Raw genomic sequence first — 27,689 nt, 5'->3', positions numbered from 1 at the left:
CATATCCATCCATAAAGAGGTCACATGAAGTTCATAAGGTCAGTGTACCAGAGGAGTTCTCTCCGTGATCTCCATTTCTGCCCCGCCTCAAACCCCCGCGGTATAGATGCACAGAGAGAAGGAGAACATACCACGAGAGTACACCATCAGATATATACTTCAATTATTCATTACTTTGTTTTTCAAATCGTTCTGCATGCTGACCTCGTCAAAAATGAACCCGTATTGGAAACCAATGGAAGTAATCACAAAAAGATTAGCGAGATACCCACTCTTTCGATGATTGAGTTTTAAACTGCACCAGTTCTCAGACACAACTGTGAAAAATGTGTCTATTTTTGCAAAGTTTTAACTAAAAAGGCATCAAGTTAGGGTTAGAGTTAGGGTTTGCGTCACATCTCATTATCTTTGGATGATATACAGCCACTGTGTTTTAGCAAACTGTGCATATGATGCTATAAACAAGTGAATTTATAATGATATCAGGGCAGAAGAAAGAGAGCTACGCTGTGTAAAATGTGTCTATTTTTGCAAAGTGTTCACAGAAATGGCATTAGTTAGGGTTAGGGTTAGCATCTTATTATCTGGGGATGATATACAGCCACTGTGTTTTAGCAATCTGTGCATATGATGCTATAAATGGGTGAATTTATAATGATATCAGGGCAGAAGAAAGATAGCTACCCCTTCTTTGGATGATTAGGTTTTAGCAGTGGCGGGCCGTGCATTTCACACCTAGGCCTTCAGTGATGTCCTACACAGTCCTACCTGAATTATTCCACCTCTTAATACCATCATTATGACGCCATGGCTCTAGAAACTATACATTTAGACAGAAACGCAGTATAACTGGGCATTGCATCACCTTAACATAGTCAAGTACAACAGAGTTATATTAATATTTCCGAAGCATTTATAATCAATACATCAGCATTTACAGTTAACTTAATTAATCAGATTATCTGACAAACCGCTCCTTGACACCTGTGTCTGTCACATAACGCAGAACAAGTGCCAGCTGTGCTACATTACCCACATCTGACGTCTCGTCCACCATAACAGCGACAAAGGGTGCTTTTTTAATCTTCATTTTGATCTCTTCTCCCATCACTTCAGCAATAGCATAAATCAGGTCGTTTTGTATTTTGCCTGACGTCCCAGTAAACATGTTGTTTGTGTACAGGTGGTAATGCAAATCTGTGTTGTTCTCAGCAAGAAAAGAAAGAAGCTCCACGTAGTTTCCTCTGTTTCTGGACTCGGCGCTTTCATCGTGTCCCCTAAATGAAAGTTCCTGTTTACCCAAAAACAGGACACAATCAATTAGTCTTTCAATAATTCCCTATTTTTGTTCACCTTTTCGTTGTGGAGCTCCGTTTCCCTGCGCACTTGTTCGTTGAGCTGTAGATCCACTCGGGTGTCCCCAAAGGTTTTCAAAAGCACCAGTGCTTCCAAGTGCCCAGCTGTGCTTTGGTGTCTCGTTGCTGCCTTGGTTAGACAACTCAAGTTTGCAAATTTAGTGTGGCTCCAAACACCAAATCGATCAGTTGCAAATACCAGGCATTCCCGGCAGTACAATTTGCAGTGCCTCTCCGAGGCTGTGAGCCAGGGGTACCGCTCGTAGTTTCCCTGCTGTGCTAGGCTCGCTAGCGTTGGAGTTGGTCGTTCCCTTTTCAAGATGTGTAGCTTTACTTGAAAAGTTCGTTTTGAAAATGGCGTTGTAATTATATCTTCGACCAAATTGATCTCTTCTCCTTCAGCCATTGTGGGTTGAAAAAAATAGCTTGTAGAAATCTACACAAATTAGCTCGCTCAAGTTCTAGTTCTGTTTGCTAGCTTTGCCCATAGACTGTATGGCTCTGCCTACTGCCTAGCTCTGCCTCTCAATAGTGCGTATCCAATCAGAAGATGTGCACGTGCTAACGTTAGCGTACGCCTGCTAGCTGGCCCGTTGTCGCCACCTCGAAATCTGATTGGTTAACGCCACCGTTTTGTTTGCGTTCACTTTAAGCTACAGCCGCCCGCACTGTTGATTCTGAAGGCCTAAGGGCAGATTTCTTTGACCCTAGCAACACATTATGGCTGAAATATGATTGGATAAAAGCTCTAACATAAAGGCCAGCCCTCCAAATCTCGTTCTGAGGCTGGAAGCAGCGCAGCCAAGACGAACGCTATAAAATGAAGAGAATAGACTATGGGGAATAATTGAATACGTATTTGTGGAAAAAATATATCAAAATTTAATTTAAATTCTGATGATGTTTAGGCCAGCAGAGAAGGCCTTGCTGGCCCTGACGGCCCACCACTGGGTTTTAGACTGCACCAGTTCTCAGAACCTTTCACTAAAATTGCATTAAGAGTTAGGGTTAGAGTTAGGGTTAGAGTTGGGGTTAGAGTTAGGGTTAGCATCACATCTAATTATTTGGAGATGATATACAGCCACTGTTTCTTAGCAATTTGTGCATTTGATACCATAAAAGGGGTCATTTCCTCATCATATCAGGGCGGAAGAAAGAGAGATAGCATCGTCTTCCACAGCGGAGGTGGCTGGTGTTGTCTCCCTCCCCAGCGGCACTCAACTCCGCATTACGATCCTTTCCTTCTGAAGCGGTGACCACCAGGCAGGATATCTCATTAGATCACACATCAGAACAATAAACAGCTCTCCGCACTGACGGGCCAATAAGGTGCTCAGTAAAGCAAGCGGTGTGTAACTCTACTCCCATTCCAGCTGCTGCCCAACACTGGCGGCCCATTAACGGGAGACAGCAGCATGTTCAGTGATTAGGCTGGGTAATGGTGAGTGACTGCCTCTGGAGGACTGGGATGGTTTGTTGGGTTAGTGTCTGCTGAGGACACTGGCAAACTCTAATCCACTGCAGCATATTTACAATGAAGATCAATGGCGTGCACATGTACTTTTCCTACGTCTCTCCCTTGTAGGTGGTGGAAGGGATTAGAGTGAGAGATGGTGATTCATTTCCTGACTTTTGGCACAGCCACTCTGGATTTTTCCTGAGGGAACGCAAATCCTGTATTATGCCGGGGATGCTGAGGGAACCCAGCTGCTAATGAAATAAGAGCTCCTCTGAGCTTACACTCACTCCAGATTTCAAGGGCTGTTTACAGACAGGATAACTGTACCTTTACCTCACGTAGCTTTGGTTGGAGGGCATGAAGGTGTCCTTTAGAAGCTGATTTATTATATTGCTGATAATTACTCGACCCTCTGAAGAATATATACTGCTGGAATCCTTTCATTGGATGTCTGTTGCTGTTTTTGTCAGCCAGTGATCATTCGGGCTGAATGCTGGCAAAGTAGTGTAGTAAAGATCCTACATTGTGCTTTTTTGCGGGTTTCCCTTTCCTGTAATATCGGTTTTTAGTGTAAATGGTCTGCAAAGGCTAAAATCCCTTGCGTCTAAAATGCCTCCATTGGACTCCTTAGTTTACTCCTATAGTGACATCACTGTGGAACACTCGCGCTTCTACTGTGACACTGTAGGCTAAAGGGGGCGGGACTTCTATAAGTGGTTGACCAATCGCAACAGAGCCAACCAATCTGTACTGTATACTGTATACACTTGTTTGCCTAGTACTGCTCTTTCATAATTATGGTTATGATTTATTTACATACTGCAATACAGTTTTGGATTTTATCAGCGGCCATCTTTGTTCTTATCAGCGGCCATCTTTGTTCTTATCAGCGGCCATCTTTGTTCTTATCAGCGGCCATCTTTGTAATTTGGAACCAGAAGTAACAACTAGAGTGACAGTTTTCAGTTTACACTTTTACATTGTTTCATTTATAGGTTTGAACTTATATTATTTAACAGTTTTATTAGCGACCTTTCTTTGGAAGTTGGTCTTTTAATTTTTAATATTTTAATCGTTTAACCTCAATTATAATATCATTAAGTTTACATTATTATTTTATAGTTTCTTTTATATTTTGCTGTATGGATTCATTTTGTATTTTGCCTTCCTTTATTTCTTTGAGAGGGATCATTATCTGTTTTATTGTTTTTATCATCATACCTTTTAACCACTTGTGTCTTAACACTATTTTATGTTATGTGTTCAAACAAGGTCTTAACATCTGATCTGATGTGAATTTCTTCTGGTTGGTTTTCATTTGTGATGTGTGCCCTGTTGTAAAGCACTTTGAGCTGCACTTCCTGTATGAAAAGTGATGTATAAATAAAGCTTTAGTAAGACGGCGTAAGTACTAAAATACAACGTTGAAAGGGTACGAAATAAACTCTTCTGAAGTAATTCTTACAGTGGAAGTAATTTCTCATATAATTGTGTTTATTCTTTACAGCCAAAGGTGCTGTCATATGTTATCCATTATATATAATGAATATTTTCAGCCATTTTTTAATTAGCTTCACTTTTCAGACCTGGAGGTTGCCTCTCGAGTGCAACTAAAGCACAAATGTAACACAAATATAGTGGGTCCACATCATGAGGTTTGAAAGGGGAGTGAAATGCCTCTCTGTGTAGTATTGATCCAGTCTCTACTGGGTTACAGAAGTCAGGGTTTATAACCCAGCCTCCCAACAAATGTTTTAGAGGAGCTTTATATAATTCAAGCATGAGCTCTGAGCCAGTGCTGTGAAGCAGGGAAGGCAAACCCTATTCCAGCTCTGCAGATTCTGGCAGCAGAAATGCCAATACTACATGTCAAAGGGAACAACTAATGACCAATTACTTGGCTAACGTCAAAGGGTATGGTGAACAACATGGCAAAAGAGTGATATTAGAGCAAATCTGGGGCAAGGAAGCAAGTGGGTAAGAGGAGGATGTGCATTGGATAGCAAACTCCATTGACTGATATGTACTAATTGGAAATTAGAAGGGCTGAGAAGGGAGATGTGGATTTAAAAGAAACCTCCTCAGTTCATGTCAGAAGTCTCTATTCCAAGTATCTATCAAATGTATTCTCTAATGATCCAGAAAAATAGGTTAAAAGGGGCAGCTTTGTCAGCATGAGGCAATAAAATGATGAGGTTAACATGAAGTCATCTTGAAATATACTCAGTGGTAATGCTGGCAGCACTCATGTCTTTGCAATGGGAAATAAACCCGAACATGTTTTAATCTGCTCCGACTCGGTTCCACTCCTTAAGAGCCTGAAATCCTGTTACTCCTGCTGTCGGGAGATTTTACTCAAATTGTTGCAGGTGCACAAGCAACAAGGTACATCTATTCTGCTTCTTGTTCCTGTGGGTTTGGGAATAAAGAAGTGGATAGCCTTGTTAAACAGGCTATGCAAACAGACACAATGGAGCCATTCAGTAAATCAGACCTCAAGAGACTAATTCAAGAGGAAAGTGGAAAGAAACGCAGAGAAAAACAGGAAGGATTCTTTTCAACTTTCAACACTTCATTATTTTATCAAATTCAGAAAAGAGGAAATGATATATCATCACAGCACACTTAAGTATATTGGTAGGCATCCGAGTGGTCAACCGGTCTGATCAATGTCTGCTGGAGGAGTCAGTAGAGCCTGTAATTATAACCTGCTGCTACAGACTGTGTTCCCATCTACCGTAGAAGGAACTTCCAGAGAAACGAATACCACACCAGAGGTTTACGTGTCCATCTTTGGACAAATTGGGTCCCGATCACAACATCGCAACCGTGCAAGATGCAGTCACACAACTTTACACATGTACTTGAGATATAAAAGCAAGGGTGCTGGATGTAGTGGGGTAATAAATGTATTAGGTGCCCTCCTGCTTGACACCAAAGGGCAAATATGGTGTCACAAAACTTTAAAGATGTGTGGATCAAGCAGAGTGCATAGTTAGTAGGAGTAGTAGTTAATGAGCACGGTCTAATGAAGGGTATACCCAAAGTGTTGGTCCTTTATCTCCAGTAGGAAGTACGTAAACATAGTGAATGTCAGTCAGTTAAGAGGAAAAAAAAGATAGTGTACTCCAGAAATATAGGATTTAAGCAATAAAAAATAGCTCAAATACACATCTGAGTTTTTAATATCAACCAGAGAAGCTGCAATAACAAATGTGAAGGGTGTTAAAAGGATGGCATTGTGCCTTTAACCAATATTTGCTCATAGAAGGTGAAAATCAAATGTGGATTGGCCAACACATGAGATATAAAATGTATTGTTGTCATTCTTATTTTAGAGCCAAACATAGCCTACGCTTACAGATTCATTCTCCTTCTCTCTTAATCCGTTATATTGTTTATATGACATTTGGAGAAGAACATACTGCTGTTTCTCACACATACTGCTTTTATATTCATCAAAAAAGCATTGCATATGGGACTTCTGCAATTATCCACAGTGGTAAAACGGTCCTCTGCAATGCTTATCTCTCTCTGTGATTTCCTTATGATATAATATCTGTCATGACATGGCAGAGCATGGAATAGAAATCATATCTTATCCTGCTGCGCCGAAGAAGTACATCCTGATGACTCAGAGAGCCTCCATTAGTTTTGATTACCATCTCTATTTCCATGTGGATGACATCCTGCCTGGAGTGGTTTCTTGTCCCTCTTACCGTTGGACATTTCTGTTAGGAAGCTCTTGTTCTCCATGATCGCACACTGCAGCATCTAGCTACTCTACGGAGTCGTTCTTTTAATCATGAATAAATAAAATACTCCACGTTGTTCTTGTGCAAACAGGCCAACCTATCGCCTGATCTATGTGTGGACATCTCTCTGATTCTGTGTCAATTTAAATGACCTAAATCATTTAAAACTTGGCTCAAGAAATTCGATGAACTCAATTCAATTAGGGAGCAAAGGCAGGGACAGACATTTTCCAGGTTGATTCATTATTTATTTACAGTCGGGACAGAAAGTGGCCAGAAACTTCACTCGGCCTACATTTGGGTTTGCTTAATTTCATGTTTGTTTTTTTGGCATGTGCAGAGAGTGACGTCAACAGACTCACTCAATGCGTCAGAGAAACCATTTGTTTCTTAGGCTGTCTTTCATTTGTTTTTGCTCCTTTTAAAACTGTTTTAGCTTTGTTTTATTGAGTGAATTCCACCTTGTATGAACAACCATGTCCTATCCTTTTTAAAGGACGTTTGAAGGTCTTGTTCGACTTTCCTTTTAACGTAAGGAAGCAGCAAAGTCTGTAACTTGATGATCTGTAACGTCACATTAAAGCATAATCATAAGGGAGTAAGGAGTACTTCCAGAACAAATGGCAATGATATATAGGAAATGGGAAAGGTATAATCCAGAAATGTTTTCCTAATACTGTATGTCCCTATTAATAATTCTTATTACCAACTAAATGTAAAGCTACTTGAGGTTGAATTCATTTCTACATCTCTCTTAACATATTTACACTATTTCTATTTGTGTAGATTATAATAACTGTTAATATGTATTTACAGAATTGTGATAATTATGTCTGAGAATCTGATATTTCAGACATTTTCAAGGGTATAAATGGTGGGTAAACTTCACTATGTAGTTGGAAAAATAAATACCATTTTTTTCTGATAACGTCAGGGGAGATTTTTCTAAACTGTGCCCGTGGTCCTGAATCCCCGTCCACAGGTTGTGTTTGCTCTGATGCTGAGTTTCCCTCCCGTCCTCTGCGGTCCGGCCTTCTGTTCACTGGTTCTGTTTGTTTCCCTCTGTGGGCTCGACTGTGTGCTGCCAACTGCTCCTCTCTCTCTCTCTCTCTCTCTGTCCCTCCCTCCCTCCCTCCCTCCCTCCCTCCCTCCCTCCCTCCGTCTCCTACAGTAGCTTCCTGTGTTGGATGAAGGCCCGGTGTGTCCAAGCTTAAGTAATGTGCATTTCTCTCCTGTATCCCTGCTTCTGAAAGAGGAGCAGCCTCCTCACCTGGAGACAGAAGAGTCCTTTCAGTGTGTTCTATCTGCTGTTTTATTCACCAAGCGCTCTGAATTATTCACCACGATTTAGCCGTGCTTCAGTCACTTTGAGCCAATGACAAGCTACATTATAAGCCAGGATGCACTGAGAAACCTGATGAATAATACACAGTCAGAGGAATTAATCTCTTTAAGTAAACATTTGTGTGATTCATTTAGAGCACGCACTGTTGGCCAGGAAAACAAACGCGTCTCACGGTGGCTGTGTTTTTCTCCGTGGCTATCAAATCTTGGAGAGGCAGCATAGCCCGAGGAGCTGCAGTGTTTGGTCAGTGAGGAAGCAAATATCCTTCTGTGAGACACAGGGCTAAGCTTTAAGGCTGAAAAATGTGACCTTTTTTTTTATTTTTAGCTTTTATCACCTACATTAGCCTCTGTCTGTGGCCCCTTTGCTAATTAATATGGCACTAATAAGGTGAGTACTCCCGGGGAAGGACCTCATTGTCTGGGATTTATGAGCTTTATTTCAATTCTGATTTAGTTAGAAATTCACACGTTGGGATTAGATGTATAATTCAACCCGCTCCGTTTTACTATTTCAGGTAAAATATGAATTCTTTATCACATGCCTCCCAGCTTTTGAAACACAAGTCTCCTCCCCGAATAGCTCAACTGTGCTGCATGGTCCCATTTCCTTAAAGCCCGTCTCCAAGGGAAGCTGTTAAAGAGGCAGCACTCTCCATCTGTCACTCAGCGAGCGCGGAGCTGCACATTTCCTCGGTGGTGACGGTGCCTTGATAAATATGTCATCAGCTGTCCATCCCTTCCTCGGCCGCCCGCCATCCAATTCATTTTCTGCTTGTAATTGATTACTTGCTCTTCCGCACCGCGTGTTCGATATTACAGTTTGGGGATTTTGCAGCGTGAAACCCCTATTCACTTTGCATTAACTCACAGCTGTGACTCGAAAACAAACTCTTGGTAGAGGAAGCGCCGCTGACCTCATTTCGTCACTTCGGTAGTCAACACGTCTTCCATCCCTATCAACACCACTAATGTCAAACCTAGAACTGCCATCTTATCAGTGAGTCCTTAACACCTGCACCTTTACAGGCACCGGGGAGGGGATTATGTAATCAGGATACCAAAAAAGGTAACTGTATTCCCTTACAGTTAGATAAAAAGTCAGATTGCTGTTACATTTCTAATACTGTGGGATGAATAGCAGGTTTACAATGTTACTCTAAATCTAAAACCATCATGTAGTGTTTGTTGTAAGGGATCAGCTGTTCTCTCCCCTCTGTCAGCTGTTCTGCTCTGTAGGCTTTAAGTGTGAATCTATACGCCTACTGCCTGAATCTGCTTTATGAGGTCTTAGTTTTGTTTACATTTGGCCCTAATTATGTTCTTTGAACAATATTTTGACTTTTGTCTCCGAGGTTTTTGACTTTATTTTCAATATTCTCACTTTTTTCTTTTCAAATTTCTGACTTTTTTCATAATTAAGTTTTTTTCAAAATTCGAATTTCTTCCCCCAAGAATCACTTTTTTTTCTCCTCAAAATTCTCTCTTTTCATTCCAAATTTTGACTTTTTCAAAATTCACACTTTTTCTTCCAAATGTTGACTTTTTCAAAACGTTTACTTTTCCCCCCAAAATCTCAGTTTTTTTAAATTTCGGACTTTTTTTTCATCCCATTTCTTGATCAGATGTTATCTCTCTCTCTGTAAGCTGTTCTGTAGGCTACTACTTAAAGTGTGAATCTATATGACTACTGCCTGAATCTGCTTTATGATATCTTAATTTATGTTTACATTTGGCCCTAATCATCTTCTTATTAAAATATTTTGAATTTTCTCAGATATTTTTGATTTTATTTTCTAAATTCTTAATTTTTCTTCAAATTTCTGACTTTTTTCATATTTTTTCTTCTTTATTTAGATTTCTTCTACATTCTTACTTCATCCAAACAAATCTCACTTGTTTATGAACTTCTGTTTATATTCCAAAATCACCTTTTCTTAAACATTTCGACTTTTTCAAAACTCTCATGTTTTCCCCAAAAATCTCACTTTTTTGAAATTTCAATTTTTTTCCTATTTTCCTATCCTAGGCAGGTTTTCATATTAATACATTCATTTTTAATACTAAATATCTCTGTTTCTTATCTTCTAAGGACACTTTGTACTGTTAGTCTAGACGGATTTCAGAAAAAAGGCCTTTTATAAGAAGTAAGGAGCATTTATGGGTACAAGTCGGGAACCGGCCTACCTTACATATTTCAAGGGTGCTGAGTCCAAAAAAACCGGTACCCGGGTGAAATTTTGAGGTTTTGACCTTCTAATTTGCATATTAAAATGGCCGCCAAATTGCCCATCTTGCACAGTTATTGGACCATTTCCTCCTAGTTTTTTTTGTAAGTAGGCAATCAAGATGAGGAAATTAAGTTTCTAGATCGATAGTCAAGGGTCAAACAAGGATATAGTGGAGGCTCAGTGCCTTTTTTATGTATATATATATGCAAAATACCAACTTTTAAGGTGAAATTAAGCATTATTTGTGTCATTTTTTAAGGCCGACATAAATATTAAATAAAAGTTACTCTGAAATTTTCCCTGTTGATATGACATATGATGTACACCATATTATATGATAACAAAGAAAAAAATCCATTGCAAGTTGTCTGAGATTTCATGTTTTTTTTTTTTTTTTTTTTTGCAAATTAAGCATTTGTTCTCTAAATTCTAAGACGGGAAAAACCCAGGTGAATAGGGAAAAATATTCAAAAAGAGACCACCATGAAACGTACCAAGTTGAATATTTAGATCAGTACATAGCATGGTCAGTCCCATCGCTGAGGACCCTTTGCCTGAGGTGAATTAACAGCAAAGAGGATCGTAACAGTTTCACACGCTTTGGTAAGTTTCCTGCTTTTTGATTTTTTTAGACAAAAAATGTCAATATTCCTTAGTTATTGATTGAGCTTGTTAACCCTATTTATCCAAAATGATACTTTTTCAACCATAGTGGGTCAAAATTGTGTATTTCAATGATATTGAGATGGCTAGCAACTGGGAGAAAACTAGCTAACAGTTAGCTAACAGTTTTGGAGGGGAAAAAAACAGCTAGCTAGTTTTTTTTTCTTCCAGTTGTGCCCTAAAGATGACCACCTCTGTTGATACAAGTTTATTTCTTATAATTCCAACCCAAACATAGCCCTGTGGCAGCATAAATCCCCCTACTTTCTAGCTAGCTAGCTAGCTAACAAGCTATCATAGGGCAATGGATGCTGGGGAGTGACTGCTGTGACAGGGCTAGATTTGGGGGGAGGAATTATCAAAAATACATGTGTCAACAGAGGTGGTATATCCTCAAAGGGCCATACCAGTTATGAAACATTCATGTAACATTAGGGGTGGGAGAAAAAATCGATTCACATATACATCACGATATCTTTTTTGACGATTTTTAAATAGATCTTTTTCTTCTTTATTGTGCAATGTGCATTTGTTCGCCTTTTTTACATACAGAGAGTACAGGTTTTGAAAAGGGTTTAAGTTCACTTTATAATGGAGTATGTTAATTTGGCTCCTACAGTATTTGTGTGCAGATAAATGTTAAAAATGCAGACTAAAAATCGAGAGAATCGGCAATATCGTAGAATCGTAATTTAAATCGAATCGCCATCCAAAAAAATCGTAGAAGAATCGAATCGGGAGAAAAGCATATCGTCCCAGCCCTATGTAACATTTCTTCATTTTCCAATCTACAGCTGGGATGGAGCCATTCAAAAGGAGGCTTTCACATGTCTGAAGCATTGGGAGTGTAAGCTGTGACTTTTATTGTCTTTAAGAGAACACATTTTCTTTAACATTTTAATTTAGATCTTCTAAAGTAAATTTAAAGTTATTTTTCTTTGATTTTGCTTTTCAGCTTCAAATGGATCCAATAACAAACCTGGGAACAGAAGATGTCTGCCTTTTTTGTTTAAGCAACAAGGGGAGTCTTAGTAATGCATCTGACCAAGGATTGGCAAAAGCTAGGCATGCTGCCAGAACCAGGAGAAATCTAAATGACTCAAAGAACAGTGTTTTGATTGATCGTGTTGAAGATGTATTGGACTCCACTGCAGCCCAGAGTGTTGTATGGCATAAAATGTGCTATTCCCACTTCACTGATAAAAGCAAATTAGAACGTTTGCAAAAGACAGTGGGTTCTGAACATGCAGGTAGCAGCAGACAAACTGCACAAGAACATGCCTCTGAACTTGCAGGTAACAGCAGACAAACAGCACAAGCACATGACTCTGAACGTGCAGGTAGCAGCAGACAAACGGCAGAAGCACAGCCTTGCAGTAGCAGGCGTTCACTGCGAATGCAAATGGATCCAGTAGATTGGAGTTTATGCCTGTTCTGCCAAACAGATGTTTTGAAGAAACCATTGAGATCAGTAATGACAACAAAACTGAGTGATCAAATTATTCAGTCTTTCAGTATTACTTTCAGTATTCAGTGTTGTAGGAGAGTGTCTGTTCAGACACTCTCCTACAACATGAGGTCCCATGTAGCAGAAGAGACACATTTGATGTTCAGCAACACACCTGAGAAAACCTACGTCCACAATGAAGCTACCAAATCCCGTGAAAAGAGAGACAACAGAGACGAAATGGCATTGGTTTTAGTCTTCAAAGGGTTCAAGGTGTTTGATTCAGTCTCCTCAGGCTCATTGCAAAATCTCGCCACGAAAGACGTTGCCACAGAGGCTATCCAAAGCTCATTACTTTCTGCCAAAGACCTAGGACAAGAAAAAGTGAATTCATTCATTGAGAAAAGGATGATTGTTCCTGAGGACAAAGATAAACCAGAGGTCCCAATCCATGCAACCCTACATAAGAGCAAAGCTAAAACATTTGCATCTCTGTATGAAGTGGCCAAAAATCCTAAAATCAAAGACAACAGAACTGTCATAAAGGCTGACCGAAACATTCTCAAACGCCTTGTTACGGCCTATGAGGCAGGTCGTCCAGTTGACTTACCAGCTGTCCTAAAACACGAGCTTCTGCCAGTTCCCATATCCCTTGCTGAAATGAATGGGACACTTCGCACTGGAAACAAGTCTGTATTAGTAAATAAGTTAACTGAAGACATAGTCTGTCCTGAGGCTATTGAACTTCCCGACATGTCATCTTGTCTCATCATAGATGGACAGGCACTTGTGGTTGCCCTTGGAAAGCCAGACAAAGCAGTAACATTTGGGGATCTGGCCGACACATTTGTCAGAGCAGTGTTGAAAGCAGGATGTTACTATAAAAGGATAGACGTTGTGTTTGACAGATACAGAGAAGAGACCATCAAGGGTGCTACCAGGACACGACGCACAAAAGCAGCTCAACCAATCAGACGACTTGTTGAGGGTCGTGATGTGCCTCTTCCAAAAAACTGGACCAATTTCCTGTCCCTCCCTGACAACAAAGCTGATCTTGCCAATCTACTCTCTGAAGAACTATGTGCTCAGGCACCGGATGATAAAGAGATAGTAGTTGCTGGTGGGTTCAGAGACGAAGAGACGGAGGTTAGGTCATCAAAAGCAACAACCAACCTGACTCATCTGAGAGCCACACACGAAGAGGCAGATACCCGATTGGTATTACATGCAGTGCACTGCCAGTCAGACACAGTAGTCGTGTCATCTAGAGACACTGATGTACTTGTGATTCTCGTTTCCCATTTCCCACACGTAGCATGTAAAAAACTCTGGCTGTTGTCTGGTACCACAAGGAAGCCACAATATATACCAATTGATGCTGTTTTTAACAAACTGCCAAAGGATTCAGCACCAAGCCTTGTAGCATTTCATGCACTAACTGGTTGTGATACCACATCATACATTGCAAGTCACACCAAAAGTACATCATGGAAAGTCTGGAAAATGCACCATCAATTGCTCAGCAACCTCGGAATTGGTGATCTCACGGAGGAGACTCAAAGATCTTCAGAGGCTTTTGTCTGCAGAATATATGATGTGCATAAAACAGACTCTGTTGATGCAGCAAGGCATATACTTTTCTCCAGGACAGGTAAACCAGAAGCAATGCCGCCTACAAGCGATGCGCTCCACTTCCATCTGCTGAGAGTACACTACCAGGCAATGGTTTGGAGAAATGCTCACTATGCCACACCTGAGCTTCCTTCACCCTTGGACATGGGATGGAAAGATGGTGATTCAGGACTACAGCCCATTCTTATGTCACAGAACCCAATACCTGAAAGTTGCCTGGAAATGATCAGGTGTGCCTGTAAAAAACAATGCACAACACGCCAGTGCAAATGCCGAAAATCGGGGCTGTTATGCACTGCAATGTGTACATGTCAGAGTGATGACCAATGTCCTTGTTTAAATGTGGAGTTGTAGTCCTCAAGCATACCAAGGCAATGGGTAACCAAAGAACTTGGAAAAGGACTGCAGAAAGAAATACTAATCAAAATGAAATTCCAAAGACAAATGGCACACAAGCAAACTAGAAAGGTATAAAAACAATTTACCAAAACAAGTGACCTATGGAACTTACAGAAGACAGATGAAAGCAAAGCAATTCAGCTAGAAACATGAAAGAAAATATACAGAAACAAGATGTGATCTGTAGAACTGTTCAAGGGAAGTTTCATGTTTTTTTTTCCCTATTCACTTGGGTTTTTCGATGTTTGAATTAAGAGCATTATGCTTTGTTTGCATAAAAAAATGAATTCTCAGACAACTTGCAATGGTGTTTTTCTTAGTTATTATGTAATATGGAATACATCACATATCATATATACACTGGGAACATTTAAGAGTGATATTGACTGAATATTTATGTCGGCCTTAAAAAATGACACAAATAATGCTTAATTTCACCTTAAAAGTTGGTATTTTGCATATATATATACATAAAAAAGGCACTGAGCCTCCACTATATCCTTGCTCTGACCCCAGACTATAGATCTAGACACTTAATTCATCATCTTTGATTGCCTACTTACAAAAAAACTTGGGGAAAATGGTCCAACGACTGAGCAAGATAGGGAGTTTGGCGGCCATTTTGATATGCAAATTAGAAGGTCAAAAACTCAAAATTTCGCTCGGGTACCGTTTTTTTTGGATTCAGCACCCTTGAAATATGTAAAGTAGGCCGGTTCCCAACTTGTACCCATAAATGCTCCTTACATTCACTTTTTGGGTACATCCCGTCTAGTCTATGTTGTCTTCAGTATTATGACTTCAGTCTCTTTTGTGTATTTGCTTGGCATTTGATATCGAGGTATTCCAAAAGTATCGGGAAATAAATGAGCTGAATCACTTTTATGTTGTGATACTCAGATCAGGTTGCTGATTACTGGTTTTTCACAGGTAACAAGTAGTTGTAATGGATTACATTTTTAGAGTAACCCTCCCAACCTACATCTCTAACAAGCCTGAACTCGCAGGGTTTCAATAGCATTGTGTCAGAACAGAGCAAACACACCGGCCGCTATAAATAAACCTCTAGTCAACCTATGAGCGTTGCGGGTCACTGGCGGCTTCTATCGATCTCCAGAAATTACAGGGAAGAAAAACACCTCTGTCAAGACAATGTCTGCGTGTGTGCTTATAGCGATGACCTTAAACTAATGCCACATAGATGGAGTCAGGCGAAAATGGCACAACAGTGTCATCTCTTGTGATTTGAAGCCTCTCCTTCCCATTGATTTATTCTGCACTAAAAGCATATTCTGCCTCCAGGCTGCCCAGTAGCACTCGCGGCTAACCGCTCGGGGAGATCTCCTCTGGAGCGGCTCTCTCTCAAGGGTGAGCTGAGAGCCGGCTGAAGGCCATTCGAAAGAAAATGTTAACGTCCAATCAAAGGGCGTGATGACAACAACCTGACCTTGACTATATGATACAGAATCATCATTTTCCACAGGTATAAAAGCGCTGAGCTGGTGGAAAGAGGTCTGGGAGTAATATGATTGGATGCACTGCATACTGTAGAGAGAAGTAATCTGAGAGCAAAAAGGAAATGTGATTGATGCAATCTCCTTTGGATCTCAATTCAGGAGAAAGAATCGAGATGAGCTTTTTCCCCGTGTTTACTCCGTGTTCATTCCTCCTTGTAACGAATGGCTGCAAAACTTCCCACAGAGAATTGCTCGTCCCAGAACCTCTATTTTATTTTCCTGCAGCCCCTCCGGTAACACAGGAGAGAGTAAGCGTGTTGGTTCTCAATCGCTGCCTGCTGATATTGTTTTTTGGGCACACTATATTTGAAGTGTGCAGGTTCGGAGAAATAAAACATGTAAATAAACAGATATATTATCAGTTCATGCTGCGGCGAAACCCTATCAACTCACCTTTATCATTATGTGTTTCAGGAAAGCCTTCTTAAATGTGGTGTTTATAAGAAGCAATTGAAGTAATAATGGTGCACTAGCCAGCCGGCTTTAAAGCCATCACAATAATATACTGTTTCTCTTTCATTGCTCTCTTTCTTTCCTCTTATTCTTACTTTGTTGATTTCCCCGCTCCACAAGCTGCAGATGCATGTAAGAAACAATCAGCTTGCAAACCATTTCCTCTGTTTCTCCCTCTCCCTTCTCTCTTTGCAGGTATCCTTTATCCCCTTTTCCTGAATTAATGCAGCCCTCACTGCACACAGTGCGGGAACAGGCGTCAACATCTGTTGGAGGAGGCTGCTTGGCTACTGCTTTCAAGCATGAGTGGATCCAAGAGAGAGCCACCCGCTTGCAGTCAAAAAGAACAAACAAACTTTGATTTTTTAACTTTAAGCATGTGCACGTTTACCCAAAAAAGTGCCAACCAACACCATATGTTAGGAAATCTTTCTTTTTCTTCCAAGCTCTGATGACTTCAGCTGTAATAATTATATCAAAGGTAAACAAACACTGCATGATTAAACGTATTCTGCCAGGTTGTGTACGCTGCGAGGGGGAATTTTTTTGAAATGGGTATAGCTCACTGCTGGCATAGCTTTGGTACCTGGACTTTCCTTTGCCATTTGTATTGAAATGAAACATTATTACCTCTGATGGCGGCTCAGTAGCAGCATCACAAAAAGGTCACACAGGCGTTTAAAGGAAGGAATGCACAGGAGGGCGTTTAGGGAAAGAAGAAGAATGCTGCCTGATGCTTCACGGTTCCCCGAAATACACCAGACTCATTGGTTCTCAATTTGCATCACTTGATAAATGAAAACCCTAAAGTATCTGCATATTTTAAAGAGGAAAATGTACAGATCTTCACATTTTTACTCAATATTCGATATAAACAAAAGTGAAAGTGGTTGACCTAATTGTAAAATGCTTCCATTGGACTCCTTCGTTTACTTCTGTAACATAATGACATCACTATGTAACACCCCTGCCTCTATTGGCTAGCGCTAAAACACATTGTACTTGATTGGTTAAAGAGCGGGACATCTCTGAGCGGTTGACTAATCACAACAGAGCCGGCCAGCTAACCAATCAGAGCAGACTGGGCTCTGGTTTCAGACAGAGGGTGAAAAGAGGTGCTGCAGCACAGGCAGTATGAGAAACATAAAGAGCTTTCTGAACATTAAAACATGGAGACATGTCCCAGGAGAGGAACAAAACACTGATATGAACCTGAAAATGAGCAGAATAGAACCCTTTGTTTTCATGTTATCCACTTTCATAAACATTGTGATGGACTAATTGCACCAAAGTGTTCCTGACAGTAAACACGACACGCAGTGTGAGAGGTTCTTCTTAGATGAAAGCAGACATTGCACTTGCTCTCGCTGAAGGCATTTGGCTGAAACGACAGAAGAAATTCCAGAACTGCTCTTCCAATCCAAATGGAAATGAACCCTCCAAGATGTGTGTGATGTGCGGAGCGTCGGGGCATGGGAACCAGAGGAGATTATGAGGGTTGCTCGCCTTATCAGTCGGTGTTTACAAGGAGAGAGGGACTCATTTAGTATGATGTCGATTGAAGGGCACCAGAGCTGTCAGAGCAGATAGACAACCCAGAGCTCTGCTCACGGTGCCTCAATTTACCCTGAAACTATTGACCAGGAGGCAAGAGTAATGATAGCCATAGGCACAACAAAATACACCTCAATGACAAGCCAAAGCAGTTTGACAAAAACAGGCTATTTTCTGATAAAGTAAATGTTCCAAAACCTTGAGGAAACATCACATATTTACCATTCAGGGATGATGGAGAACATCCTGGTCTGTCTACAGTTTTATTATAGAAACTGAGAAGGGCACTTAGACCCTCAAGGCCCCGTTAGATGTATATCTAATGACACACCAACGTGACAGTGAGCTCACGGATAACATGTGCTGATGCTACAACACACAAGTACATGTAGTCCTGTGTATGCAGTACATTTAGAGAAACCACAAGCCATGAGGAGACATACAATTGCGGTCAATGGTAGAGTGGTGGTGTGCGACAGGGGAAAGGAAAAGAACATACTTATCCGTCCAGGAAACTGGAGTATATGGAAGGCTGTTAGGCAATTAGGATAAAAGGTGCATGTTTTACAGGATTTCTCTCCTTGAAGACCTTTTCCAGAGTTTAGAGAGACGTATTCCGCTCATTCTCAGGTTCATCTCAGTGTCTCTCCTGGGACATGTCTCCATGCTTTAATGTTCAATCTTTTCACCCTCTGTCTGAAACCAGAGCCCAGTCTGCTCCGATTGGTTGTCTGGTCGGCTCTGTTGTGATTAGCCAACCGCTTGGAGATGTTATTTAGTGATGTCACTATGTTCAGGAAGTAAATAAAGGACTACATTGGAGTCGTTTCGGAAAAAAATGAAATTATTTTTTTCGCCAATTTTGTTTTTTTCTCGTCTTTATATCGTTATTTTTTATATTAGTTACGAAAAGTGACAAACATTATATAGTAACTTTAGTTTAATATTGTCATGCCTGAATAAGGTTATTGAAAATACTGATTATAGCTAATTGGTAATTGTATTGGTATACATTTGTTTACGTAACCCTGCTTATAGCCTCACTGAAAAAGGTGGCGGTACAACATGTCAATATTTAATCAAATATAACGTATGCAAAATAAGTAATTTGTGACGCACAAATATAAGGTTTGTCATAAAACTGAATTTATTTTTGCAAAATGTTCCTGTGAAAAGGCAACCTGCAGATCCACTAGATCCTGATAACTATTCATCTTTCCGAATTTGCAGACTGCCTATTTAACTTTAATCCATCATTGAGCCACAGACCTTTTTAGATGTAGCTGTTTCATGGTGCATAATTGTATCTGGAATGATTGCTTAAGAGCTGCAATAATCCAAAGGAGTTTCTACTCTTTTTTGAGTCTGAGATAACCGAAGAATAGGGAAAAAAAAGACTGTTAAATATTTTAGCACATATCTCTCTGAGTTTAAAGGAAAGTTTGAAGCAATGACTGCTGATTAACCTTCATTTTCATAAGAAGTGCAAGCCATGCACATGCTGTACTGTAAGGGCTCCCTGGAATGCAAATGAACTCCAATAAGAGCCCCTCAGTTCGCCGGAGCTACACAGGCTAATGCCAAGATCCAATTCATAAAACAACACTCCTCTCTTTTTTCTACAGCAAGCTGAGGCAGAAAGCTGACATACTTTCAAGTTCCTCATGTAAGCAGACCAGGGTTTCTGCTACACAACAAGCCGTTCCATGAATTTCGATATAGATCCACTCCACAGCAGAGGCGCACTGCATGCTGGGAAAACAGCTAATATGACATACTGTATGTAACATGCCTTTTACAGGAAGTCTCTCCTTAAAGACACGTGTTAGCTACATTTTGGAACAACAAATCAAAGCCCACTCAGTTTTCCAAAGCAGTTTGCCAGGTTTTTCAGATACTATCAGAGAGACAGCGTTAAATAGGACGTGTTTGTATTCTGTGCCTAAATGCATTTGTAGCTAAATCTATTTGTAGCTAATTTCTGTTGTGATTGGTCAGCCACATAGAGATGTCCCGCCCCTTAGCGTATCAAATAAGTAAGGGGTAAAGTGCAGCGAGGCGGTCATTATGGGGTGTTCTTTTCCCCATAATGACCGCCTCGCTGCACATTACCCCGTTTATAACACGGCCAGATACTAAACAAACTACCCACTCCAAATATTAACTGAAATAACTTCATTGACTCAAAAATGATCGTATTTCTTCCACTAAGAAAAATAAACCCCGCTTCTGGTGATTGATCTGACATCCAAACGCCCCATCTTTTAACCTCTACTCCTTTCTCTTTCTTAATCCTCCATAGCAACGGTCATTATAGTCCTCGACTGCGGTCTGCACTACTGGATTAAAGACGCGTCACATGTTCTGAATTGACCAATCAGAAACGAGTAAACCGTGGAATAAAAGCCCTTGTATTTAAAAGCACAATGGGTCCGTTTAAAGTCTATTATTCTTTGATCTGTGTAGGGTATAGCGTAGATCAGTTTCACTGTTATTTCATCACGCTCAACACCATGTTCACTCCTCAGAGAATGAGCGCACAGTTTCCATGGATTTCCCCGGGGACAAACGCAGCTCAAAGCATGCCATACATGTGTTTCAGTCTGCAGTGATCAAAAATTAATTGCCACAGCTGGGCCTCCTTATTATAGGATCCTACTGTTGCTCTTAACTGGAGACAATAGGACATAGTGATTCACTCCTGCGTGTTTACAAATGCATGCTGGGATCAAGGTGCAACCTGGGGTCTGATAAGTGAAGCCAACGTGTGTTACACCTGCATTCCTTTCAGTGGCCTGCAGGTGGCGACTCCACTGGTTGCAAAAGAAGGTCAGATTGAATAGAAGTCTATGAGAAATTACCCTTTTTTTCTCAATACATATTTTCCTGATCAAATTATGGTCTGTATTGCTGATTTAAAATGTTGTTTGGTACAGCATGAAGCCCCTTTTGTTTGTCCCATTTACAGAAAACCAGATGATAAAGCAGTGTGTGCTTTAGGGAGGGGCCATCGTGTGATTGACAGGTTGCTACCAGGTTGTTGTTTGGGTGTTGTCCACGCTTTTGTCTTAGATCTCTAAATCTTTCACAATGTCTTCTCAGTTCATCAAAGTTTATCGAAAAATGTTTGGTCACTGAATCAATGTTCAAATGTACTTATTTCCACCTTCCTGTCTCACAAAAAAAACCATAATGGAGCTGGCCTAAAGTCAAAATGAGGACTTCAAAACAAATGGGTAAAGTCCACTACCTACAGTATACAACCTATGTGTGGGATATCAGTTTTACAGTACATGTTTCAATAAGCATCACTCGTTTAAATGCAAAACTTTATAGATATGTAACTTATAAAGGGACTTCTTTAGACCGCATAACCCCAAACAGACACTCGTTTGCATGAATGTATCACGTGCATTTTTGAATAAAATGAAGTACATATTATTGAAATATTTGCAATACAAGCATCACTACACTATAATTGATTTTCTTTCCAGCTCCTAAGTTTGGGAAGCCTCTGACTGGTACACATTAGCACCTCTAGCTAAACTTCAGCACTTCACTCTCCTCACTGACAGCCTTGCTAACACAATTGCAGATCACGACGCCTTGAGCTAAATTATATAACGGCCACTTCTCACAATGAGTGTACAGTATAACAGACAGAGAGAGATATTCCACCGTTTTCGCTGCAGGAAATTGATTCTTATTTTCCTCCTTCTTTGTTAATGTCTCATCTTGAGGCAAAAATTGGCATATTGGATGTCAGTTTCTTCTCAGCGGCGTCTTGGCGACCCATGATTCACTGCTGAGTCATGCAACATGCGCTGTGAGGCTTATTCAACTGTGCCATCTAGCACCGAAAGTGTTATCTTTCTCCCTCATTAGTACACACTGTTAAGGGAGCTGAAAAGAAGTATCTGAAACATCAGGAGGTCGAGTCCAAGGGGTGACAGAGTGTGACCTGGACAGGAGTTGTTTATTTTTACGTAGTTAGGCTTAAAAATAAAAATAAATCCAATTTAACCAGAGGCACTGCAATGATCCAGGTGCAGCGTGTCTGTCCTTTTCCCAGTGGCTAAATATTGACTGAGCTTGATAGCAGCAGATGGGCTGCACGGTGAATGCAGGCTGTGCTGGAAGTAAAGAGTGAGTGTACGAGCGACATCTGGTCCTTCCTGCGCCCAGTGGACCTGGTTGCTACATCAAGCTGCCTCATTAGGACTAGCTGGGGCTTTAGGAGCATTCTGCCACTCAAGCCACTGCTCCAGTGCTCCCCCATCAAATCCCTCATTTGCCAATGTGCCAGGGCTGAAGGACCATATAATGTGTTGTGTCGGCAAGTTTAGCACATCCCACTGCCTCCTCTGCATTCTGCTGGGGTCACCTATTCACACTTTGGATGATTTTATATATTTTTCCAGGAGAGAATTATGAAGTGGTTGCTGTCCAAAATGTCTGTGTTCAACCTGAGCTCACAGCTGGCTTTCGGTAAAGCTTCCTGTGGGCCGTGACATATGCAACCCCGGTTTCAGCTGACATTGAGAGTAAAAAATGTCCCTGTGCCCACAGTTAACAACAGAGTTATTTAATACCCTTCAGCTACTGCCTTTAAAGAACAGTTTTTGCCATCACATGAATTCAATTGGAATAATTCTTGGAGTTATGTGCAATAAATGATAACTGTCCGTCCCTTATTCCATCAAATATGTGCAACACAAGGTCAGACAGTTCAACAGGGCCCTCTACATGATTTCTAAGAAAAAGCTGTTCCTCGTCTTTCATGCGTCTTCTAGCAACACATGTTTTTATGCTCTTAAAAGTCTTTTCTTTCTTTTTCAGTAACAACTCTGTCTGGTTTAGGCATGGCTAGTGAAGTTATGTGACAAATTATTCAGCGTTTGGGTTAAAATAACAACGCAAATGGCGTAAAGCATGGAAGAGACGAGAAACATGTCAACCTTTTCTTGGACTCTTTTGACTCTCAGGCTCAGAATTACATGGAAGTACATTTTGTGGGATATAGACTAATTGCAGCAAAATCCCTTGTTGTCGGTTTAGCAGCAAATCCATGAATGACATACCCTTATCTGTAACATGGTTTTAAAAACTACCAATTGCTGCCATTTTTCAAATAAAAAATAAAGCCTTTGAATGCAAATACTCTTCTGTCACAGGGAACTATTTTTGCCTTCCAGATTTGCTCATTCAAGTCAAATCTCAGCAATCCTTTTTCCACCATTATCCCCAAATCCAGATCCAAAACTAAGCATTTAAACTAAATAGTCAATGCATTTTACTGCAATGTGTATCAAACACAACAGTCACACATGTCACACACTGTTTCAGAATAGGCTGCTTATTATAGGCTGCATTTATCATAAAAAGGATCCCAGTCAAAGGGTTTAGTGGTGAATTACTGTGATTGTAAGGCACGGATTCACTGATTTCCACTCTGAGTCAAGAGCCATCTATTTCCCTGATGGCTGTGAAGAGTGCTCATCGCAGCCCGTGGCCCTCTTCTCCGCTGGGCTCCGGTTCAGCAGCTCAACTCGCCTCTCCTCAGGGCTGCAATCATCTGCGGCACCATCTACTTATCACAGAGGGCTGTTTGGATTACCACACCATGTTAAATGGCCGGCTGCCATATGATGAATATCATAATCCACAGCACAAGTGGCACTCGCATTGCTGTGTCCCTTCACAGAGCGCTGCCTTGCTGATTTCACCCCAGAAACCCCCCTCCCTGTGGGCTCCACAATCGAAGCGTGCAGTACAATTTGTCCCAGGAAATATGGCAGAAGGGGGAAAAAAAACCCAGGATGCATACTGTGTTTTGACATTGAGATACAGCACTAAAACACTGCAAAATTGCACTGTATTCTGGTGAGGTACACGCTGAAATCAATCGTCAATAAGAGATTAAACTCACCGTGCATGCTCACTATTTTTGGCTTTCTGAAGAATAGAATAGAATAATCATTGTGAGAGAGCAGGACAGTAATTTGCAGTAAGTTTCAGACTGGCTGGAGCAAAGGGAAGGAGTGGCGGTCTTATCAAATTTTCTCATTTCAGTCCACGGCTTCAATCTGGAAGCTAAGGTCCTGGCACAATGAACAAATTACTTAAGGCTATAGAGGGGGGGGGGGGGGGGTCACACTCAATGCAACACCTGTGAAATATAAATCAATGCAAAAGCGCTGCAATAAATCTCCTAGTGAAGCTTAAAGTTTTTACAGAGAGTGTGCTTTTAATTCAAATCTGTGGTCATTCAGTTTTATAGGGAAACTTGCAGCACAAACTATAGTCTTAACACGCATCGTATGATCACACTTATTGCATAGATTATGATTTAAAGTCATTTTATTGAATCCAGCATCCACCCTCCGTGCTGATGGAGCAATTATGTGTCATACCAAGATAGATAACATACTAGGAGAGATTGTTACTGACTGAAAGATGTTTTAATAAGTTTAATTCGGGAAGCTGATATTAAAGACATGGTTAATTGTTTTGAAAAGACGGAATTTATCTTGCAAATATTATTTTAGTCTGGAAAATGTCCGGTTAAAATTGAAACTGGTGGTATTATTAAGAGACCTTATCACCAAAATCTCAAAACCAATAAGTGTCACATAAAATGACTCTCATTTTCTCCAAAAGTATTTTGGAATAGAATCGTTGAGTGGAGTAATTAGACCATATTTTCAAAAGAGTTTCCATTTTTTGAGAGGCAAATTGGTCTCGGGTAAACACAGAGCTGTGTTGCTAGAAAGGTTGGTTGTCATCATTATTTCTTCCACAGCTTAGTTGAATACTTTATCTGAGAACAAAAACAAGAAATAAAGAGAAGGAAAGAGTTTAAAAGAGAGTGCTAGCCATCAGAGATATTCAGTAACAAAACAAATAAACATAAACACTAAAGGGAACAGCAGAAGAAGACAGCCAGGAAGTAAACACTGAAGGGAACAGCAGAAGAAGACAGCCAGGAAGTAAACACTGAAGGGAACAGCAGAAGAAGACAGACAGGAAGTAAACACTAAAGGGAACAGCAGAAGAAGACAGTCAGGAAGTAAACACTAAAGGGAACAGCAGAAGAAGACAGTCAGGAAGTAAACACTAAAGGGAACAGCAGAAGAAGACAGTCAGGAAGTAAACACAAAGGGGAACAGCAGAAGAAGACAGACAGGAAGTAAACACTAAGGGAACAGCAGAAGAAGACAGACAGGAAGTAAACACTAAAGGGAACAGCAGAAGAAGACAGTCAGGAAGTAAACACTAAAGGGAACAGCAGAAGAAGACAGTCAGGAAGTAAACACTAAAGGGAACAGCAGAAGAAGACAGTCAGGAAGTAAACACTAAGGGGAACAGCAGAAGAAGACAGTCAGGAAGTAAACACTAAAGGGAACAGCAGAAGAAGACAGACAGGAAGTAAACACTAAAGGGAACAGCAGAAGAAGACAGACAGAAATTAAACACCAGAGGGAACAGCAGAAGAAGACAGACAGGAAGTAAACACTAAAGGGAACAGCAGAAGAAGACAGTCAGGAAGTAAACACTAAAGGGAACAGCAGAAGAAGACAGTGAGGAAGTAAACACTAAAGGGAACAGCTGCAGAAGACAGACAGGAAGTAAACACTAAAGGGAACAGCAGAAGAAGACAGTGAGGAAGTAAACACTAAAGGGAACAGCAGAAGAAGAAAGACAGGAAGTAAACACTAAAGGGAACAGCAGAAGAAGACAGACAGAAATTAAACACCAGAGGGAACAGCAGAAGAAGACAGACAGGAAGTAAACACTAAAGGGAACAGCTGCAGAAGACAGACAGAATTAAACACCAGAGGGAACAGCAGAAAAAGACAGACAGGAAGTAAACACTAAAGTGAACTAAGCAGAAGAAGACAGACAGGAAGTAAACACTAAAGGGAACAGCAGAAGTAGACAGGAAGTAAACACTAAAGGGAACAGCACAATAAGACAGGCAGGAAGTAAACACTAAAGGGAACACAGTATGGGCTCTGACAGTGACTAAAGGTAAATGGAAAATAAAAAGTTAACAGACTAAGACAGTTACAGAAAACCCTGATCAGTTGCATTAGAAAGGACTATTCTTTTCAGAGGCAATACCCTAATTTGTAAATCAATTAAATCAGTATGTTGTGTCAAATCATTGATATATTTAGTCGGTTGGCATGTAATACGCGGGCTCCAGTGTCAGGGTTCATTTCACAATCACTCTCTATTATCCCATCCTTAATTCATATTCATGTGCGTTTGAATGACTGCACCGTAGGTCTTGATGACAGAGGCAGAGCTACGGAAGTCATTCATGTATTGTTAATTTCCCTCACTTGTTTTCCAGTGATCTTTCTCGGTCATTACGGAGCTGTTGTGTTCCGTCCTATACGTCCGCCCTCACTCTGACCTGCTGCTGCTAAACAAGGTCAACACTGTCACACCAACTTGTCTTTCAAAATAAAGTCACTCAATAAATCAGTGAACATGTCCCACTTCAGTAAGAGAATTGGTGTCCTGGCCTTGACCTGAAACACTTTGCATCTCATTTTCTCTCCATTTTAACTCCATTCTCTATCCTACAGGCATCCCATTGTCCCTTTTCTCCACATATGACTTTTCTGCAGCCAGCTCCAGAACAGAACAAACTCCATCCCCCGCCTAAACAATTTACTTTTCAACATCGCACTCTGGCCTATTAGATGCTTGCAAGGGGGGCACATTTAAAAAGTAAACTCACTTAACTCGACACACCCATTTCATGTCACCCTGGGTACGAGCTAAATGACTGACATGAATAATGTAGACTCAAACATCTGGGCTAAAGTGCTCTCTTAAAACAATCAACTTTACTACAGGTCTCACTACAGCGTAACACAAAGGGTTTCTCACACCAGTACAGTGCTTTCATTTCCATATTTCCCCTACCTTTACTCCCACAACAGCCCTCATATTTGGCACTAAGTGTTAAGTGGGAAGCTCTTGAAAACGAATGAGCTCTTATCAGACAATATGCAATGTATGAAAAGAAGTGTGTCTCTACGTTTAACCAACAGTAATCTCATTGAGGAACTCGGGATATTCATTATTTTTGTGTGAACAATAGATTTCTGTCCATAAAACACAAATACATGTTGCAATGATATTAATTAAGATAATCAATGCTACTTCAGGATGATAACAGCCAATCAGAAAAGGGAAACCTTGAAGGGATTCCATTTTAAATCATAGCATTTTAGGTTTTTAAGGAAACCGGTTTGGTTTAGAGCTTTTGCTTGTTGGTTTGAGGAAAGAGTGTAGCCATTAGCCAAGCTTAAAAGATAATTTCTCAAGAATTCCCAATAAAAGGAACGATAAGATAAGAAAGGTCTTTATTTATCCCGAAGGAAATTGTTGTGCCAGAGTTACAAAGATACAACACAGCAGCATAATAATAAAAGTGTACACTAACAGTGCGGTAAAAAGAGCAAATTATAAAACTGCAACACACTAAGATGGTCAAATAATCAATGTAAGAAACTGAACAGGAGCAGTGTTGAATAGTGCAGAGATATGAAGTGGCAGATACCTCATTTCAAGTCAATATTGCACACGATATAAGCAATGATGACAATGATATTTATATTACACTATCGTAATAATATACTTACAATATCTGTTCAAATTGTTTTTATCGATCTTGTTCAGGTATCAAAAGGGTTTTAAAAGAGAGTACATTTTGTAATAATCACATTCTTCTTCCCTGCATCTCTATGGGTCCTGTGCATGAACATCAGAGAGCTATTGGCGTCTGAGATAAACAATGCATCCAAAAAAAAAAAAGGAAATCCCATGGTTGTCAATACGGTGACATGGCCAGTGGCGTTCC

The 27,689-nt window shown here is 40.4% G+C and overlaps 1 protein-coding gene across 3 annotated transcripts in view; it reads right to left on the bottom strand.

Annotated features, from left to right (window-relative positions):
- The window catches only part of LOC134863565 (carbohydrate sulfotransferase 8-like), a 210,024-nt gene that overhangs the window by 48,386 nt on the left and 133,949 nt on the right, over positions 1-27,689 (bottom strand). Inside the window, exon 2 of one of the 3 annotated variants that reach the window (XR_010165678.1) lies at positions 24,299-24,629. The exons of the other annotated variants lie outside the window; for them this stretch is intronic. The gene's annotated coding sequence lies outside the window, so the exon portion shown is untranslated. Of the gene's footprint in view, positions 1-24,298; positions 24,630-27,689 lie in introns of those variants that run through there. 3 annotated transcript variants of the gene reach the window in all.

Source organism: Eleginops maclovinus, chromosome 4, assembly GCF_036324505.1.
Source record: "Eleginops maclovinus isolate JMC-PN-2008 ecotype Puerto Natales chromosome 4, JC_Emac_rtc_rv5, whole genome shotgun sequence".
Classification (NCBI taxonomy): domain Eukaryota; kingdom Metazoa; phylum Chordata; class Actinopteri; order Perciformes; family Eleginopidae; genus Eleginops; species Eleginops maclovinus.
The sequence above is the reverse complement of the archived record's forward strand: the minus strand, read 5'-3'. Positions and strand labels throughout refer to the sequence as shown.